The sequence below is a fragment of the Pan troglodytes genome, chromosome 10 (assembly GCF_028858775.2).
Source record: "Pan troglodytes isolate AG18354 chromosome 10, NHGRI_mPanTro3-v2.0_pri, whole genome shotgun sequence".
In the NCBI taxonomy this organism is placed as follows: domain Eukaryota; kingdom Metazoa; phylum Chordata; class Mammalia; order Primates; family Hominidae; genus Pan; species Pan troglodytes.
Genome location: NC_072408.2, coordinates 4,042,641 through 4,065,159, shown reverse-complemented (window position 1 = coordinate 4,065,159; position 22,519 = coordinate 4,042,641).

Below are 22,519 nucleotides of genomic sequence, written 5' to 3'. Positions count from 1 at the left end.
TATACAGATAACGGTGTAGAAGTTTCCATGTTTATACAGATAGCGGTTTAAATATTTCCATGTTTATACAGATCACGGTGTAGATATTTCCATGTTTATAGAGATAGCGGTGTAGATATTTCCATGTTTATACCGACAGCGGTGTTGATATTTCCATGTTTATACAGACCGCGGTGTAGATATTTCCATGTTTATACAGATGACTGTATAGGTATTTCCATGTTTTTACAGATGGCGGTGCAGATACATCCATGTCTATAGAGATAGCGGTGTAGATATTTCCATGTTTGTACAGATGGCGGTGTTGATATTCCCATCTATACACAGATGGTCGTGTAGATATTTCCATGTTTATTCAGATGGCGGCGTAGATATTTCCAAGGACATGCAGATGGCGGTGTAGTTATTTCCATGTATATACAGATAGCGGTGTAGGTATTAACATGTTTACACAGATGGTGGTGTAGATATTTCCGTGTTTATACACATGGCAGAGTAGATACTTCCATCTTTACGGAGATGGCAGTGTAGATATTTTCATGTTCATAGAGATGGCGGTGTAGATATTTCCATATTTATAGAGATAGCGGTGTAGATATTTCCATCTTTCTACAGATGGCAGTGTAGATAATTCCATGTTTATACAGATGGCCGTGTAGATATTTCCATATTTATACAGATGCCTGTGTAGATATTTCCATGTGTATACAGATGGTATTGTAGCTATTTCCATGTTTATACAGATGGTGGTGTAGATATTTCCATGTTTATTCAGATGAATGTGTAGATATTTCCATGTTTTTACAGATGGCAGTGTAGATATTTCAATGTTTATATAGATGGCGCTGTTGATATTTCCATGTTTATACAGATAACGGTGGAGATATTTCCATGTTTATACAGAGAGCAGTGGAGATATTTCCATGTTTATACACATAGCGGTGTACATATTTCCATGTTTATAGAAACAGCGGTGTAGGTATTTCCATGTTTATACAGATAGCGGTGCAGATATTTCCATGTTTACACAGATGCCTATGCAGATATTTCCATATTTATACAGAGGGCTGTGTAGATATTTCTATATTTATACAGATGGCAGTGTAGATATTTAAATGTTCCTACACATGACTGTGTAGGTATTTCCATGTTTATACAGATGTCTTTGTAGTTATTTCCATGTTTATAGAGATAGCGGTGCAGATATTTCCATGTTTATACAGATAGCGTTGTATATATTTCCATGTTTATACAGATCATGGTGTAGATATTTCCATGTTTATACAGATACCGGTGTAGATATTTCCATGTTTATACAGACCGCAGTGTAGATATTTCCATGTTTATAGAGATAGCAGTGTAGATATTTCCATGTTTGTACAGATGGCGGTGTTGATGTTTCCATCTATACACTGATTGCCGTGTAGATATTTCCATGTTTATACAGATAACTTTGTAAGTATTTCCATGTTTATACAGATAACTTTGTAATTGTTTCCATGTTTATACAGATGGCGGTGTAGATATTTCCATGTTTATACAGATAACTTTGTAAGTATTTCCATGTTTATACAGATGGCGGTGTAGATATTTCGATGTTTATAGAGATAGCAGTGGAGATATTTCCATGTTTATACAGATAGCGGTGTAGGTATTTCCATGTTTATGCTGATCGTGGTGTAGACATTTCCATGTTTATAGAGATGGCGGTGTAGATATTTCCATGTTCATAGAGATAGCGGTGTTGATTTTTCCATGTTTATAGAGATAGCGGTGTGGATATTTCCATGTTTATACAGATAGGGGTGTAGATATTTCCCTGTTTATAGAGATGGCGGTGTGGATATTTCCATGTTTATACAGATAGGGGTGTAGATATTTCCCTGTTTATAGAGATGGCGGTGTGGATATTTCCATGTTTATACAGATCACGGTGTAGATATTTCCTTGTTTATACAAATAGCGGTGTGGTTATTTCCATGTTTATACAGATAGCGGTGTAGATATTTCCATGTATATACAGATGGCTGTGTAGATATTTCCATGTTTATACAGATGGCGGTGTAGATGTTTCCATACTGATACAGATGTCTGTGTATATATTTCCATGTGTATACAGATGGTATTGTAGCTATTTCCATGTTTATACAGATGTTGGTGTAGATATTTCCATGTTTATTCAGACGAATGTGTAGATATTTCCATGTTTTTACAGATGGCAGTGTAGATATTTCAATGTTTATATAGATGGCGCTGTTGATATTTCCATGTTTATACAGATAACGGTGGAGATATTTCCATGTTTATACAGAGAGCAGTGGAGATATTTCCATGTTTATACACATAGCGGTGTACATATTTCCATGTTTATAGAGACAGCGGTGTAGGTATTTCCATGTTTATACAGATAGCGGTGCAGATATTTCCATGTTTCCACAGATGCCTATGCAGATATTTCCATATTTATACAGAGGGCTGTGTAGATATTTCTATATTTATACAGATGGCAGTGTAGATATTTAAATGTTCCTACACATGACTGTGTAGGTATTTCCATGTTTATACAGATGTCTTTGTAGTTATTTCCATGTTTATAGAGATAGCGGTGCAGATATTTCCATGTTTATACAGATAGCGGTGTATATATTTCCATGTTTATAAAGATCATGCTGTAGATATTTCCATGTTTATACAGATACCGGTGTAGATATTTCCATGTTTATACAGACCGCAGTGTAGATATTTCCATGTTTATAGAGATAGCAGTGTAGATATTTCCATGTTTGTACAGATGGCGGTGTTGATGTTTCCATCTATACACTGATTGCCGTGTAGGTATTTCCATGTGTATAAAGATGGCATTGTAGATATTTCCATGTTTATACAGATGGTGGTGTAGATATTTCCATGTTTACACAGATGACTGTATAGGTATTTCCATGTTTATACAGATGGCGGTGTAGATATTTCCAAGTTTATAGAGATAGCGGTGTAGATATTTCCATATTTATACAGATAACGGTGTAGAAGTTTCCATGTTTATACAGATAGCGGTGTAAATATTTCCATGTTTATACAGATCACGGTGTAGATATTTCCATGTTTATAGAGATAGCGGTGTAGATATTTCGATGTTTATACCGATAGCGGTGTTGATATTTCCATGTTTATACAGACCACGGTGTAGATATTTCCATGTTTATACAGATAGCGGTGCAGATATTTCCATGTTTGTACAGATGGCGGTGTTGATATATCCACCTATACACAGATGACCGTGTAGATATTTCCATGTTTATACAGATGGCGGCGCAGATATTTCCATGGATATGTAGATGGCGGTGTAGATATTTCCATGTTTATACAGATAGCGGTGTAGTTATTTCCATGTTTATATAGATAGCGGTGTAGATATTTCCATGTATGTACACATGGCTGTGTAGATATTTCCATGTTTATACAGATGGGGGTGTAGATATTTCCATGTTTATACACATAACTTTGTAAGTATTTCCATGTTTATACAGATAACTTTGTAAGTGTTTCCATGTTTATACAGATAGCGGTGTAGATATTTCCATGTTTATACAGATAACTTTGTAAGTATTTCCATGTTTATACAGATAGCGGTGTAGATATTTCAATGCTTATGCTGATCGTGGTGTAGATATTTCCATGTTTATAGAGATGGCGGTGTAGATATTTCCATGTTCATAGAGATAGCGGTGTTGATTTTTCCATGTTTATAGAGATAGTGGTGTGGATATTTCCATGTTTATACAGATAGGGGTGTAGATATTTCCCTGTTTATAGAGATGGCGGTGTAGATATTTCCATGTTTATGCAGATCACGGTGTAGGTATTTCCTTGTTTATACAAATAGCGGTGTAGTTATTTCCATGTTTATACAGATAGTGGTGTAGATATTTCCATGTATATACAGATGGCTGTGTAGATATTTCCATGTTTATACAGATGGCTGTGTAGATATTTCCATGTTTATACAGTTGACTTTGTAGGTATTTCCATGTTTATACAGATGGCGGTGTAGATATTTCCATGTTTATATAGATAACTGTGTAGATATTTCCATGTTTATACAGATAGCGGTGTAGATATTTCCATGTTTATACAGATCGCGTTGTAGATATTTCCATGTTTATACAGATCGCGGTGTAGATATTTCCATGTTTATACAGATAGCCGTGTAGATATTTCCATGTTTTTACAGATATCGGTGTAGATATTTCCATGTTCACACAGATTGAGGTGTAGATATTTCCATCATTCTACAGATGGCATTGTAGATATTTCCATGTTTATACAGATGACTGTATAGGTATTTCCATGTTTTTACAGATGGCGGTGCAGATATTTCCATGTTTATTCAGATGGCGGCGTAGATATTTCCAAGGAAATGCAGATGGCGATGTAGTTATTTCCATGTATATACAGATAGCGGTGTAGGTATTTCCATGTTTACACAGATGCTGGTGTAGATATTTCCGTGTTTATACACATGGCGGAGTAGATACTTCCATCTTTATGGAGATGGCAGTGTAGATATTTTCATGTTCATAGAGATGGCAGTGTAGATATTTCCATATTTATATCGATAGCGGTGTAGATATTTCCATCTTTCTACAGATGGCAGTGTAGATATTTCCATTTTTATACAGATGGCCGTGTAGATATTTCCATATTTATACAGATATCTGTGTAGATATTTCCATGTGTATACAGATGGTATTGTAGCAATTTCCATATTTATACAGATGGTGGTGTAGATATTTCCATGTTTATTCAGACGAATGTGTAGATATTTCCATATTTTTACAGATGGCAGTGTAGATATTTCAATGTTTATATAGATGGCGCTGTTGATATTTCCATGTTTATACGGATAACGGTGGAGATATTTCCATGTTTATACAGAGAGCAGTGGAGATATTTCCATGTTTATACACATAGCGGTGTACATATTTCCATGTTTATAGAGACAGCAGTGTAGGTATTTCCATGTTTATACAGATAACGGTGCAGATATTTCCATGTTTACACAGATGTCTATGCAGATATTTCCATATTTATACAGAGGGCTGTGTAGATATTTCTATATTTATACAGATGGCAGTGTAGATATTTAAATGCTCCTACACATGACTGTATAGGTATTTCCATGTTTATACAGATGTCTTTGTAGTTGTTTCCATGTTTATAGAGATAGCGGTGCAGATATTTCCATGTTTATACAGATAGCGGTGTATATATTTCCATGTTTATACAGATCATGGGGTAGATATTTCCATGTTTATACAGATACCGGTGTAGATATTTCCATGTTTATACAGACCGCAGTGTAGATATTTCCATGTTTATAGAGATAGCAGTGTAGATATTTCCATGTTTGTACAGATGGCGGTGTTGATGTTTCCATCTATACACTGATTGCCGTGTAGGTATTTCCATGTGTATACAGATGGCATTGTAGATATTTCCATGTTTATACAGATGGTGGTGTAGATATTTCCATGTTTACACAGATGACTGTATAGGTATTTCCATGTTTATACAGATGGCGGTGTAGATATTTCCAAGTTTATAGAGATAGCGGTGTAGATATTTCCATATTTATAAAGATAACGGTGTAGAAGTTTCCATGTTTATACAGATAGCGGTGTAAATATTTCCATGTTTATACAGATCACGGTTTAGATATTTCCATGTTTATAGAGATAGTGGTGTAGATATTTCCATGTTTATACCAATAGCGGTGTTGATATTTCCATGTCTATACAGACCGCGGTGTAGATATTTCCATGTTTATACAGATAGCGGTGCAGATATTTCCATGTTTGTACAGATGGCGGTGTTGATATTTCCATCTATACACAGATGACCATGTAGATATTTCCATGTTTATACAGATGGCGGCGCAGATATTTCCATGGATATGTAGATGGCGGTGTAGATATTTCCATGTTTATACAGATAGCGGTGTAGTTATTTCCATGTTTATATAGATAGCGGTGTAGATATTTCCATGTATGTACACATCGCGATGTAGATATTTCCATGTTTATATAGATGGCGGTGTAGATATTTCCATGTTTATACAGATAACTTTGTAAGTATTTCCATGTTTATACAGATGGTGGTGTAGATATTTCGATGTTTATAGAGATAGCAGTGGAGATATTTCCACGTTTATACAGATAGCGGTGTAGATACTTCCATGTTTATGCTGATCGTGGTGTAGACATTTCCATGTTTATAGAGATGGCGGTGTAGATATTTCCATGTTCATAGAGATAGCGGTGTTGATTTTTCCATGTTTATAGAGATAGTGGTGTGGATATTTCCATGTTTATACAGATAGGGGTGTAGATATTTCCCTGTTTATAGTGATGGCGGTGTAGATATTTCCATGTTTATGCAGATCACGGTGTAGGTATTTCCTTGTTTATACAGATAGTGGTGTAGATATTTCCATGTATATACAGATGGCTGTGTAGATATTTCCATGTTTATACAGATGGCTGTGTAGATATTTCCATGTTTATACAGTTGACTTTGTAGGTATTTCCATGTTTATACAGATTGCGGTGTAGATATTTCCATGTTTATAGAGATAACTGTGTAGATATTTCCATGTTTATACAGATAGCGGTGTAGATATTTCCATGTTTATACAGATCGCGTTGTAGATATTTCCATGTTTATACAGATAGCGGTGTAGATATTTCCATGTTTATACAGATAGCGGTGTAGATATTTCCATGTTTTTACAGATATCGGTGTAGATATTTCCATGTTTACACAGATTGAGGTGTAGATATTTCCATCATTCTACAGATGGCATTGTAGATATTTCCATGTTTATACAGATGACTGTATAGGTATTTCCATGTTTTTGCAGATGGCGGTGCAGATATTTCCATGTCTATAGAGATAGCGGTGTAGATATTTCCATGTTTGTACAGATGGCGGTGTTGATATTTCCATCTATACACAGATGGCCGTGTAGATATTTCCATGTTTATTCAGATGGCGGCGTAGATATTTCCAAGGACATGCAGATGGCGGTGTAGTTATTTCCATGTATATACAGATAGCGGTGTAGGTATTTCCATGTTTACACAGATGGTGGTGTAGATATTTCCGTGTTTATACACATGGCGGAGTAGATACTTCCATCTTTATGGAGATGGCAGTGTAGATATTTTCATGTTCATAGAGATGGCAGTGTAGATATTTCCATATTTATATCGATAGCGGTGTAGATATTTCCATCTTTCTACAGATGGCAGTGTAGATATTTCCATGTTTATACAGATGGCCGTGTAGATATTTCCATATTTATACAGATATCTTTGTAGATATTTCCATGTGTATACAGATGGTATTGTAGCTATTTCCATATTTATACAGATGGTGGTGTAGATATTTCCATGTTTATTCAGACGAATGTGTAGATATTTCCATGTTTTTACAGATGGCAGTGTAGATATTTCAATGTTTATATAGATGGCGCTGTTGATATTTCCATGTTTATACGGATAACGGTGGAGATATTTCCATGTTTATACAGAGAGCAGTGGAGATATTTCCATGTTTATACACATAGCGGTGTACATATTTCCATGTTTATAGAGACAGCGGTGTAGGTATTTCCATGTTTATACAGATAGCGGTGCAGATATTTCCATGTTTACACAGATGTCTATGCAGATATTTCCATATTTATACAGAGGGCTGTGTAGATATTTCTATATTTATACAGATGGCAGTGTAGATATTTAAATGTTCCTACACATGACTGTATAGGTATTTCCATGTTTATACAGATGTCTTTGTAGTTGTTTCCATGTTTATAGAGACAGCGGTGCAGATATTTCCATGTTTATACAGATAGCGGTGTATATATTTCCATGTTTATACAGATCATGGGGTAGATATTTCCATGTTTATACAGATACCGGTGTAGATATTTCCATGTTTATACAGACCGCAGTGTAGATATTTCCATGTTTATAGACATAGCAGTGTAGATATTTCCATGTTTGTACAGATGGCGGTGTTGATGTTTCCATCTATACACTGATTGCCGTGTAGGTATTTCCATGTGTATACAGATGGCATTGTAGATATTTCCATGTTTATACAGATGGTGGTGTAGATATTTCCATGTTTACACAGATGACTGTATAGGTATTTCCATGTTTATACAGATGGCGGTGTAGATATTTCCAAGTTTATAGAGATAGCGGTGTAGATATTTCCATATTTATACAGATAACGGTGTAGAAGTTTCCATGTTTACACAGATAGCGGTGTAAATATTTCCATGTTTATACAGATCACGGTGTAGATATTTCCATGTTTATACAGACCGCAGTGTAGATATTTCCATGTTTATAGAGATAGCAGTGTAGATATTTCCATGTTTGTACAGATGGCGGTGTTGATGTTTCCATCTATACACTGATTGCCGTGTAGGTATTTCCATGTGTATACAGATGGCATTGTAGATATTTCCATGTTTATACAGATGGTGGTGTAGATATTTCCATGTTTACACAGATGACTGTATAGGTATTTCCATGTTTATACAGATGGCGGTGTAGATATTTCCAAGTTTATAGAGATAGCGGTGTAGATATTTCCATATTTATAAAGATAACGGTGTAGAAGTTTCCATGTTTATACAGATAGCGGTGTAAATATTTCCATGTTTATACAGATCACGGTGTAGATATTTCCATGTTTATAGAGATAGTGGTGTAGATATTTCCATGTTTATACCAATAGCGGTGTTGATATTTCCATGTTTATACAGACCGCGGTGTAGATATTTCCATGTTTATACAGATAGCGGTGCAGATATTTCCATGTTTGTACAGATGGCGGTGTTGATATTTCCATCTATACACAGATGACCATGTAGATATTTCCATGTTTATACAGATGGCGGCGCAGATATTTCCATGGATATGTAGATGGCGGTGTAGATATTTCCATGTTTATACAGATAGCGGTGTAGTTATTTCCATGTTTATATAGATAGCGGTGTACATATTTCCATGTATGTACACATGGCGGTGTAGATATTTCCATGTTTATATAGATGGCGGTGTAGATATTTCCATGTTTATACAGATATCTTTGTAAGTATTTCCATGTTTATACAGATGGCGGTGTAGATATTTCGATGTTTATAGAGATAGCAGTGGAGATATTTCCACGTTTATACAGATAGCGGTGTAGATACTTCCATGTTTATGCTGATCGTGGTGTAGACATTTCCATGTTTATAGAGATGGCGGTGTAGATATTTCCATGTTCATAGAGATAGCGGTGTTGATTTTTCATGTTTATAGAGATAGTGGTGTGGATATTTCCATGTTTATACAGATAGGGGTGTAGATATTTCCCTGTTTATAGTGATGGCGGTGTAGATATTTCCATGTTTATGCAGATCACGGTGTAGGTATTTCCTTGTTTATACAGATAGTGGTGTAGATATTTCCATGTATATACAGATGGCTGTGTAGATATTTCCATGTTTATACAGATGGCTGTGTAGATATTTCCATGTTTATACAGTTGACTTTGTAGGTATTTCCATGTTTATACAGATTGCGGTGTAGATATTTCCATGTTTATAGAGATAACTGTGTAGATATTTCCATGTTTATACAGATAGCGGTGTAGATATTTCCATGTTTATACAGATCGCGTTGTAGATATTTCCATGTTTATACAGATCGCGGTGTAGATATTTCCATGTTTATACAGATAGCGGTGTAGATATTTCCATGTTTTTACAGATATCGGTGTAGATATTTCCATGTTTACACAGATTGAGGTGTAGATATTTCCATCATTCTACAGATGGCATTGTAGATATTTCCATGTTTATACAGATGACTGTATAGGTATTTCCATGTTTTTGCAGATGGCGGTGCAGATATTTCCATGTCTATAGAGATAGCGGTGTAGATATTTCCATGTTTGTACAGATGGCGGTGTTGATATTTCCATCTATACACAGATGGCCGTGTAGATATTTCCATGTTTATTCAGATGGTGGCGTAGATATTTCCAAGGACATGCAGATGGCGGTGTAGTTATTTCCATGTATATACAGATAGCGGTGTAGGTATTTCCATGTTTACACAGATGGTGGTGTAGATATTTCCGTGTTTATACACATGGCGGAGTAGATACTTCCATCTTTCTGGAGATGGCAGTGTAGATATTTTCATGTTCATAGAGATGGCAGTGTAGATATTTCCATATTTATATCGATAGCGGTGTAGATATTTCCATCTTTCTACACATGGCAGTGTAGATATTTCCATGTTTATACAGATGGCCGTGTAGATATTTCCATATTTATACAGATGTCTGTGTAGATATATCCATGTTTATACAGATGGTATTGTAGCTATTTCCATGTTTATACAGACGGTGGTGTAGATATTTCCATGTTTATTCAGACGAATGTGTAGATATTTCCATGTTTTTACAGATGGCAGTGTAGATATTTCAATGTTTATATAGATGGCGCTGTTGATATTTCCATGTTTATACAGATAACGGTGGAGATATTTCCATGTTTATACAGAGAGCAGTGGAGATATTTCCATGTTTATACACATAGCGGTGTACATATTTCCATGTTTATAGAGACAGCGGTGTAGGTATTTCCATGTTTATACAGATAGCGGTGCAGATATTTCCATGTTTACACAGATGCCTATGCAGATATTTCCATATTTATACAGAGGGCTGTGTAGATATTTCTATATTTATACAGATGGCAGTGTAGATATTTAAATGTTCCTACACATGACTGTGTAGGTATTTCCATGTTTATACAGATGTCTTTGTAGTTATTTCCATGTTTATAGAGATAGCGGTGCAGATATTTCCATGTTTATACAGATAGCGGTGTATATATTTCCATGTTTATACAGATCATGGTGTAGATATTTCCATGTTTATACAGATACCGGTGTAGATATTTCCATGTTTATAGAGACCGCAGTGTAGATATTTCCATGTTTATAGAGATAGCAGTGTAGATATTTCCATGTTTGTACAGATGGCGGTGTTGATGTTTCCATCTATACACTGATTGCCGTGTAGGAATTTCCAAGTGTATACAGATGGCATTGTAGATATTTCCATGTTTATACAGATGGTGGTGTAGATATTTCCATGTTTACACAGATGACTGTATAGGTATTTCCATGTTTATACACATGGCGGTGTTGATATTTCCAAGTTTATAGAGATAGCGGTGTAGATATTTCCATATTTATACAGATAACAGTGTAGAAGTTTCCATGATTATACAGATGGCTGTGTAGATATTTCCATGCTTATACAGATGACTTTGTAGTTATTTCCAAGTTTATACAGATGGCGGTGTAGATATTTCCATGTTTATAGAGATATCTGTGTAGATATTTCCAGGTTTATACAGATAGCGGTGTAGATATTTCCATGTTTATACAGATCGCGGTGTAGATATTTCCGTGTTTATACAGATCGCGGTGTAGATATTTCCATGTTTATACAAATAGCGGTGTAGATATTTCCATGTTTTTACAGATATCGGTGTAGATATTTCCATGTTTACACAGATTGCGGTGTAGATATTTCCATCATTCTACAGATGGCATTGTAGCTATTTCCATGTTTATACAGATGACTGTATAGGTATTTCCATGTTTTTAGAGATGGCGGTGCAGATATTTCCATGTCTGTGGAGATAGCGGTGTAGATATTTCCATGTTTGTACAGATGGCGGTGTTGATATTTCCATCTATACACAGATGGCCGTGTAGATATTTCCATGTTTATTCAGATGGTGGCATAGATATTTCCAAGGACATGCAGACGGCGGTGTAGTTATTTCCATGTATATACAGATAGCGGTGTAGGTATTGCCATGTTTACACAGATGTTGGTGTAGATATTTCCGTGTTTATACACATGGCGGAGTAGATACTTCCATCTTTATGGAGATGGCCGTGTATTTTCATGTTCGTAGAGAGGACGGTGTAGATATTTCCATATTTATAGAGATAGCGGTGTAGATATTTCCATCTTTCTACAGATGGCAGTGTAGATATTTCCATGTTTATACAGATGGCCGTGTAGATATTTCCATATTTATACAGATGTCTGTGTAGATATTTCCATGTGTATACAGATCGTATTGTAGCTATTTCCATGTTTATACAGATGGTGGTGTAGATATTTCCATGTTTATTCAGATGAATGTGTAGATATTTCCATGTTTTTACAGATGGCAGTGTAGATATTTCAATGTTTATATAGATGGCGCTGTTGATATTTCCATGTTTATACAGATAACGGTGGAGATATTTCCATGTTTATACAGAGAGCAGTGGAGATATTTCCATGTTTATACACATAGCGGTGTACATATTTCCATGTTTATAGAGACAGCGGTGTAGGTATTTCCATGTTTATACAGATAGCGGTGCAGATATTTCCATGTTTACACAGATGCCTATGCAGATATTTCCATATTTATACAGAGGGCTGTGTAGATATTTCTATATTTATACCGATGGCAGTGTAGATCTTTAAATGTTCCTACACATGTCTGTGTAGGTATTTCCATGTTTATACAGATGTCTTTGTAGTTATTTCCATGTTTATAGAGATAGCGGTGCAGATATTTCCATGTTTATACAGATAGCGGTGTATATATTTCCATGTTTATACAGATCATGGTGTAGATATTTCTATGTTTATACAGATACCGGTGTAGATATTTCCATGTTTATACAGACCGCAGTGTAGATATTTCCATGTTTATAGAGATAGCAGTGTAGATATGTCCATGTTTGTACAGATGGCGGTGTTGATGTTTCCATCTATACACTGATTGCCGTGTAGGTATTTCCATGTGTATACAGATGGCATTGTAGATATTTCCATGTTTATACAGATGGTGGTGTAGATATTTCCATGTTTATACAGATCACGGTGTAGATATTTACTTGTTTATACAAATAGTGATGTAGTTATTTCCATGTTTATACAGATAGTGGTGTAGATATTTCCATGTATATACAGATGGCTGTGTAGATATTTCCATGTTTATACAGATGGTGGTGTAGATATTTCCATGTTTACACAGATGAATGTATAGGTATTTCCATGTTTATACACATGGCGGTGTAGATATTTCCAAGTTTATAGAGATAGCGGTGTAGATATTTCCATATTCATACAGATAACGGTGTAGAACTTTCCATGTTTATACAGATAGCGGTGTAAATATTTCCATGTTTATACAGATCACAGTGTAGATATTTCCAAGTTTATAGAGATAGCGGTGTAGATATTTCCATGTTTATACCGATAGCGGTGTTGATATTTCCATGTTTATACAGACCGCGGTGTAGATATGTCCATGTTTATACAGATAGCGGTGCAGATATTTCCATGTTTGTACAGATGGCGGTGTTGATATTTGCATCTATACACAGATGACCGTGTAGATATTTCCATGTTTATACAGATGGCGGCGCAGATATTTCCATGGATATGTAGATGGCGTTGTAGATATTTCCATGTTTATACAAATAGAGGTGTAGTTATTTCCATGTTTATATAGACAGCGGTGTAGATATTTCCATGTATGTACACATGGCTGTGTAGATATTTCCATGTTTATATAGATGGCGGTGTAGATATTTCCATGTTTATACAGATAACTTTGTTAGTATTTCCATGTTTATACAGATGGCGGTGTAGATATTTCGATGTTTATAGAGATAGCAGTGGAGATATTTCCATGTTTATAGAGATAGCGGTGTAGATATTTCCATGTTTATACTGATCGTGGTGTAGACATTTCCATGTTTATAGAGATGGCGGTGTAGATATTTCCATGTTCATAGAGATAGCGGTGTTGATTTTTCCATGTTTATAGAGATAGCGGTGTGGATATTTCCATGTTTATACAGATAGGGGTGTAGATATTTCCCTGTTTATAGAGATGACGGTGTAGATATTTCCATGTGTATACAGATGGCTGTGTAGATATTTCCATGATTATACAGATGACTTTGTAGGTATTTCCATGTTTATAAAGATGGCGGTGTAGATGTTTCCATGTTCATAGAGATAATTGTGTAGATATTTCCATGTATATACAGATAGCGTTGTAGATATTTCCATGTTTATACAGATCGCGGTGTAGATATTTCAATGTTTATACAGATCGCGGTGTAGATATTTCCAAGTTTATACAGATAGTGGTGTAGATATTCCATGTTTTTACAGATTTCGGTGTAGATATTTTCGTGTTTACACAGATTGCGGTGTAGATATTTCCATCTTTCTACAGATGGCATTGTAGATATTTCCATGTTTATACAGATGACTGTATAGGTATTTCCATGTTTTTACAGATGGAGGTGCAGATATTTCCATGTCTATAGAGATAGCGGTGTAGATATTTCCATGTTTGTACAGATGGCGGTGTTGATATTTCCATCTATACACAGATGGCCGTGTAGATATTTCCATGTTTATACAGATGGCGGCGTAGATATTTCCAAGGACATGCAGATGGCGGTGTAGTTATTTCCATGTTTATACAGATAGCGGTGTAGGTATTTCCATGTTTACACAGATGGTGGTGTAGATATTTCCGTGTTTATACACATGGCAGAGTAGATACTTCCATCTTTATGGAGATGGCAGTGTAGATATTTTCATGTTCATAGAGATGGCGGTGTAGATATTTCCATATTTACAGAGATAGCGGTGTAGATATTTCCATGTATGTACACGTGGCTGTGTAGATATTTCCATGTTTATACAGATGGCGGTGTAGATATTTCGATGTTTGTAGAGATAGCAGTGGAGATATTTCCATGTTTATACCGATAGTGGTGTAGATATTTCCATGTTTATACTGATCGTGGTGTAGACATTTCCATGTTTATAGAGATGGAGGTGTATATATTTCCATGTTCCTAGAGATAGCGGTGTTGATTTTTCCATGTTTATAGAAATAGCGGTGTGGATATTTCCATGTTTATACAGATAGGGTTGTAGATATTTCCCTGTTTATAAAGATGGCGGTGAAGATATTTCCATGTTTATAGAGATCACGGTGTAGATATTTCCTTGTTTATACAAATAGCGGTGTAGTTATTTCCATGTTTATACAGATAGTGGTGTAGTTATTTCCAAGTTTATACAGATGGCGGTGTAGATACTTCCATGTTTCTGAAGATGGCGGTGTAGATATTTTCATGTTTATAGAGATGGCGGTGAAGATATTTCCATGAATATAGAGATTGCAGTGTAGATATTTCCATGTTTATAGAGAAAGCGGTGTAGGTATTTCCATGTTTATAGAGATAGCGGTGTAGATATTTCCATATTTATACAGATAGCAGTGTAGGTATTTCCAGGTTTATACAGATTGCGGTGTAGATATTTCCATGTTTCTACAGATGGCGGTGTAGATATTTCCTTGTTTATACAGACAGCGGTGCAGATATTTCCATGTTTATACAGGTAGCGGTGTAGATATTTCCATGTTTACAGAGATAGCGGTGTAGTTATTTCCATCTTTGCACAGATTGCCGTGTAGATATTTCCATGTTTATGCAGGTAGCTGTGTAGATATTCCCAATTTTACACAGATAGCTGTGTAGATATTTCCATGTTTACACACATAGCGTTGTAGTTATTTCCATGTTTATACAGATTGCGGTGTAGATATGTCCATGTTTATACAGAAAGCGGTGTAGATATTTTCATGTTTATACAGATAGCGGTGGAGATATTTCCATGTTTATAGAGACTGCGTTATAGATATTTCCATGTTCATACAGATAGCGGTGTAGATATTTCCATGTTTACAGAGATAGCAGTGTAGATATTTCCATCTTAGCACCGATTGCTGTGTAGATATTTCCATTTTTACACAGATAGCTGTGTAGATATTTCCAAGTTTACACAGATAGCTGTGTAGATATTTCCATGTTGATACAGATAGTGGTGTAGATATTTCCATGTTTATACAGATAGCGGTGGAGATATACCCCTGTTTATACAGATAGCGATGTAGATATTTCCATGTTTGTACAGATAGCGGTGTAGATATTTCCATGTTTATAGAGACAGCAGTGTAGATATTTCCATGTTTATACAGATGGCTGTGTAGATGTTTCCATGTGGGTACAGACGGTGGTGTAGATATTTCCATGTTTTTACAGATGGCAATGTAGATATTTTCATGTTTATACAGCTATCGGCGTAGATATTTCCATGTTTACAGAGATAGCGGTGTAGGTATTTCCATCTTTGCACAAATTGCGGTGTAGGTATTGCCAGATTTACACAGATAACGGTGTAGATATTTCCAAGTTTACACAGATGGCTGTGTAGATATTTCCATGTTTACAGAGATAACATTGTAGATATTTCCGTGTTTATACAGATTGCGGTGTAGTTATTTCCATGTTGATACAGATAGCGGTGTAGATATTTCCATGTCTATACAGGTAGCGGTGTAGAAATTCCCATGTTTATACAGATCGCTTTGTAGACATTTCCATTTTTCTACAGATGTCAGTGAAGATATTTCCAAGTTTATACAGATGGCAGTGTAGATATTTCCATGTTTATACAGATGTCTGTGTAGATGTTTCCTTGTATTTTCAGATGGCGGTGTAGATATTTCTATGTTTATAGAGATGGCGGTGTAGTTATTTCTATGTTTATAGAGAGAGCTGTGTAAATATCTCCATGTTTATAGAGAAGGTGGTGTAACATTTTCATGTTTATAGAGATACCGGTGTAGATATTTCCATGTTTATACACATAACGGTGTTGTTATTTCCATGTTTATACAGATATCGGTGTAGATATTTCCATGTTTATACAGCTTGCGGTGTAGATATTTCCATCTTTATACAGATGGCAGTGTAGATATTTCCATGTTTATACAGATAGCGGTGTAGATATTTCCATGTCTAATAGAGATAGCGGTGTAGGTATTTCCATATTTATGCAGATTGAGGTGTAGATATTTCCATCTTTATACAGATGGCGGTGTAGATATTTCCATGTTTATACAGATGGCGGTGAAGGTATTTCCGTGTTTATACAGATAGTGGTGTAGATATTTCCATGTTTATTCAGATGGCGGTGTAGATACATCCATTTTTCTGAAGATGGCGGTGTAGATATTTTCATGTTTATAGAGATGGCGGTGTAGATATTTCCATGTTTATACAGATAGCGGTGTTGGTATTTCCATGTTTATACAGATGGCGGTGTAGATATTCCCATTTTTATACAGCTCGCGGTGTAGATATTTCCATTTTTATACAGATGGCAGTGTAGATATTTCCATGTTTATACAGATAGCGGTGTAGATTTTTCCATGTCTATAGAGATAGCGGTGTAGTTATTTCCATATTTATACAGATTGCGGTGTAGATATTTCCATCTTTATACAGATGGTGGTGTAGATATTTCCATGTTTATGAAGATGGCAGTGAGGGTATTTCCATGTTTATAAAGATAGTGGTGTAGATATTTCCATGTTTATACAGATGGCGGTGTAGATACATCCATGTTTTTGAAGATGGCGGTGTAGATATTTTCATGTTTATAGAGATGGAGGTGTAGATATTTCCATGTATAAAGAGATAGCAGTGTAGATATTTTCATGTTTATAGAGAAAGCGGTGTAGGTATTTCCATGTTTACAGATGGCAGTGTAGATATTTCCATGTTTATACAAATATCGGTGTAGATATTTCCATGTTTACAGAGATAGCGGTGTAGATATTTCCATCTTTGCACAGATTGCTGTGTAGGTATTCCCAAATTTACACAGATAGCGGTGTAGTTATTTCCAAGTTTACACATATAGCTGTGTAGATATTTCCATGTTTACAGAGATAGCATTGTAGATATTTCCATGTTTATACAGATAGCGGTGTAGATATTTCAATGTCTATAGAGATAGCGGTGTAGGTATTTCCATATTTATACAGATTGCGGTGTAGATATTTCCAACTTTATACTGATGGCGGTGTAGATATTTCCATGTTTATACAGATGGCAGTGAAGATATTTCCATGATCATAGAGATAGTGGTGTAGATATTTCCATGTTTATAAAGATGGCGGTGTAGATACATCCATGTTTCTGAAGATGGCGGTGTAGATATTTTCAAGTTTATAGAGATGGCGGTGTAGATATTTCCATGTTTATGCAGATGTCTGTGTAGATATTTCCATGTTTATGCAGATAGCGCTGTAGATATTTCCATGTTCATAGAGATGGCGGTATAGTTATTTCTAAGTTTATAGAGATAGCGGTGTAATTATTTCCATGTTTATAGAGATGGTGGTGTAAGTATTTTCATGTTTATTGAGATAGCGGTGTAGTTATTTCCATGTTTATACAGATAGCGGTGTTGGTATTTCCATGTTTATACAGATAGCGGTGTAGATATTTCCATGTTTATACAGCATGCGGTGTAGATATTTCCATCTTTATACAGATGGCGGTGTAGATATTTCCATGTTTATACAGATAGCGGTGTAGGTATTTCCATGTTTATAGAGATAGCGGTGTAGATATTTCCATATTTATACAGATAGCGGTCTAGGTATTTCCATGTTTATACAGATTGCGGTGTAGATATTTCCATGTTTCTACAGATGGCGGTGTAGATATTTCTTTGTTTATACAGACAGCGGTGTAGATATTTCCATGTTTATACAGGTAGCGGTGTAGATATTTCCAAGTTTACAGAGATAGCGGTGTAGTTATTTCCATCTTTGCACAGATTGCCGTGTAGATATTTCCATGTTTACGCAGATAGCTGTGTAGATATTTCCAAGTTTACACAGATATCTGTGTAAATATTTCCATGTTTACACACATACCGTGGTAGATATTTCCATGTTTATACAGATTGCGGTGTAGATATGTCCATGATTATACAGATAGCGGTGTAGATATTTTCATGTTTATACAGATAACGGTGGAGGTATTTCCATGTTTATAGAGACTGCGGTGTAGATATTTCCATGTTTATACAGATATCGGTGCAGATATTTCCATCTTTATACAGATAGCGGTGTGGGTATATCCATCTTTATACAGATAGCGGTGTGGGTATTTCCATGTTTTTACAGATAGCGGTAGAGATATTTCCATCTTTATAGAGATGACTGTCTAGATATTTCCATGTTTATACAGCTTTCTGTGTAGATATTTCCATGTTTATACAGATAGCGGTGTAGATATTTCCATGTTTATACAGATAGCTGTGTAGATATTTCCATGTTTATACAGACAGCAATGTAGATGTTTCTATGTTTATAGAGATAGCGGTGTAGATATTTTCATGTTCATACAAACAACAGTGTAGATATTTTCATGTTTATGGAGATAGCGGTGTAGATATTTCCATTTTTATAGACAAAGCGTTGTAAATATTTCCAAGTTTTTACAGATAGCGTTGTAAATATTTCCATGATTATACAGATAGCGGTGTAAATATTTTCAGGTTTATAGACATAGCGGTGTAGTTATTTCCATGTTTTTAGAGATAACGGTGCAAATATTTTCATGTTAATACACGTAGCCGTGTAAATGTTTACACGTTTATAGGGATAGCGGTGTAGATATTCCCACGTTTATACAGATAGCAGTGTAGATATTTCCCCATTTATAGAGATAGCGGTGTAGATATTTCCACGTTTATACAGATAGCGGTGAAGATATTTCCACTTTTATACAGATTGCGGTGTAGAAATTTCCAAGTTTATACACATAGCGGTGCAAATATTTCCACGTTTATACACATACCGGTGTAGATATTTCCATGTTTATACAGATAGCGGTGTAGATATTTCCAGGTTTGTAGAGATAGCGATGTAGATATTTCCACGTCTATACAGATAGCGGTGTAGGTATTTCCACGTTAATACAGATAACGGTGTAGATATTTCCAGGTTTATAGAGACAGCGGTGTAGATATTTCCATGTTTATACAGATAGCGGTGTAAATATTTCCATGTTTATAGAGACAGCGGTGTAGATATTTCCATGTTTATACAGATAGCGGTGTAGATATTTCCATGTTTATAGAGACAGCGGTGTAGATATTTCCATGTTTATACAGATAGCGGTGTAGATATTTCCATGTTTATACAGTCAGTGGTGTAGATATTTCCATGTTTAAACAGATAGCCGTGTATATATTTCCATGTTTATACAGACAGCGGTGTAGATGTTTCCATGTTTTACAGATAGTGGTGTAGATATTTCCATGTTTATAGAGATAGCGGTGTAGATATTTCCATGTTTATAGAGATAGCTTTGTAAATATTTCCATGTTTATACAGATAGCGGTGTAGATATTTCCATGTTTATGCAGATAGCGGTGTAGATATTTCCACATTTATACTTATAGCGGTGTAGATATTTCCAGGTTTATAGAGTTAGCGGTGTAGATGTTCCCACGTTTATAGAGATAGCGGTGTAAGTATTTCCATGTTTTTAGAGATAGCGGTGTATATATTTCCACGTTTATAGAGATAGCGTTGTAGATATTTCCATGTTTCTAGAGACAGCGGTGTAGATATTTCCATGTTCATAGGGATAGCGGTGTAGGTATTTCCATGTTTATAGAGACAGTGATGTAGATATTTGCGTGTTTATAGAGATAGCATTGTAGATATTTCCGTGTTTATAGAGACAGTGGTGTAGATATTTCCATGTTTATACAGATAGAGGTGTAGATATTTCCATGTTTATAGAGACAGCAGTGTAGATATTTCCATGTTTATACAGATAGCGGTGTAGATATTTCCATGTTTATTGAGATAGCGGTGTAGATATTTCCATGTTTATAGTGATAGCGGTGTAGATATTTCCATGTTTATAGAGACGGCGGTGTAAATAGTTCCATGTTTATACAGATAGCGTTGTAAATGTTTACACATTTACAGAGATAGCGGTGTAGATATTTCCACGTTTACAGAGATTTTATGAAAAGTTATTTTATGAAGACCAAACAAGTCATTGGGGTACCTACCTTAGGTCATTTTTTACATTGAGAGTGTTAAAAATACCCCTACCCTAACCAAAACCCTGACTTATAGAGCCAGGAAAGGCCATGCAATAAAGAATTCTTGGGCTTGGATGCCTGATAACAAAAACTTATCACAGAAGACTGCAAAAAACACAATCTTGCACAAAGCCCATTGCAACTTTGCACACAACAATGCTTTTGAAGGATATTTGCCCAACAACTGCCTGTCCAACCTGGGCCTGGCATCACCTTTGTTATTGATCTTTGTAGCCAAGGATAGTCATTTCCAAATGATCATATAATCTTCCTCATTTTTTCTTTTGTCTACCTTTACCTCCGTGAATATGCATATAGTTTACTCTGGCTTGCCTGTTTCTATTGCAAGGCTCTGTTTCCAAACGAATATCTTTTTCTTGTGGAGAGCCTCTCTCTGTTTGTTATTTAGGTTGATAAGAGAAATGTGAACATTTGAGAGCTCAGGTAAAAGGCCTTAGTCTACAGTGAAACTTTTTTGCACCCTTAGATGCTTACTTCCACTACAACTTGCAGGTGGGCCTTGAAAAGTTCTTGGAATAAGTTTGAGCTTTGGTCTTCTCCGATTCATTTAGCTTAGATTCTCAAAATGTGGTCCCTGGACCCACAGCATCAGCATCACCTGGAGATTGTTAGAAATGCAAATCATCGGGCCTCATTCCAGACCCTCAGCTGGAAACTCTAGGGGCATGGCCAGACCCTCTGTAGCTGAACAAGCCATCCAGGTGGTTTTGATGCAGCTAAAGTTCTGGAACAACTAATGTAGCCCCATTTGGAAAACTTGCCTCTACAGGCCTCCCTAGCTGGTAAGCTGCTAGCATTTTTTGTTTGTTTGTTTCTTTGTTTAGATACAGGGTCTTGCTCTGTTGACCAGACCGTGACCTCCTGGGTTCAAGCGAGGACTCAGCTTCCTGAGTAGCTGGGACTACAGGTATGTGCCACCACCATGCCCAACTACTTTTTGTATTTTTTTTTTTTGTAGGGATGGGGTTTTAGCCCAGGCTAGTCTCAAACTCCTGGACTCAAGCAATCTGCCCACTTTGGCCTCACGAATTGCTGGGATTACAGGCATGGGCCACCACTCCTGGCCCAAAGTTCATATTTTAACTACTAACCTAAATTATTTTAAAAACAAAATTCTCCTTGGACTCAAACCAGGTCAGAGTGACATGATCATGTGCCTGTTTTGTGCAGGGTGAAGTGAGATTATTATCTAGGAAATAGCTGAAATGTCCTGAGGGTGACAAAGAGGAGCTGTGTTTTCAGCCAAATATCAGAACCAGGGCCACTGCCTGCCGCTGAACCCCAGCGGGGACCCCTACTTTGTGTTTATCTGTGGTGGCTACGCTTG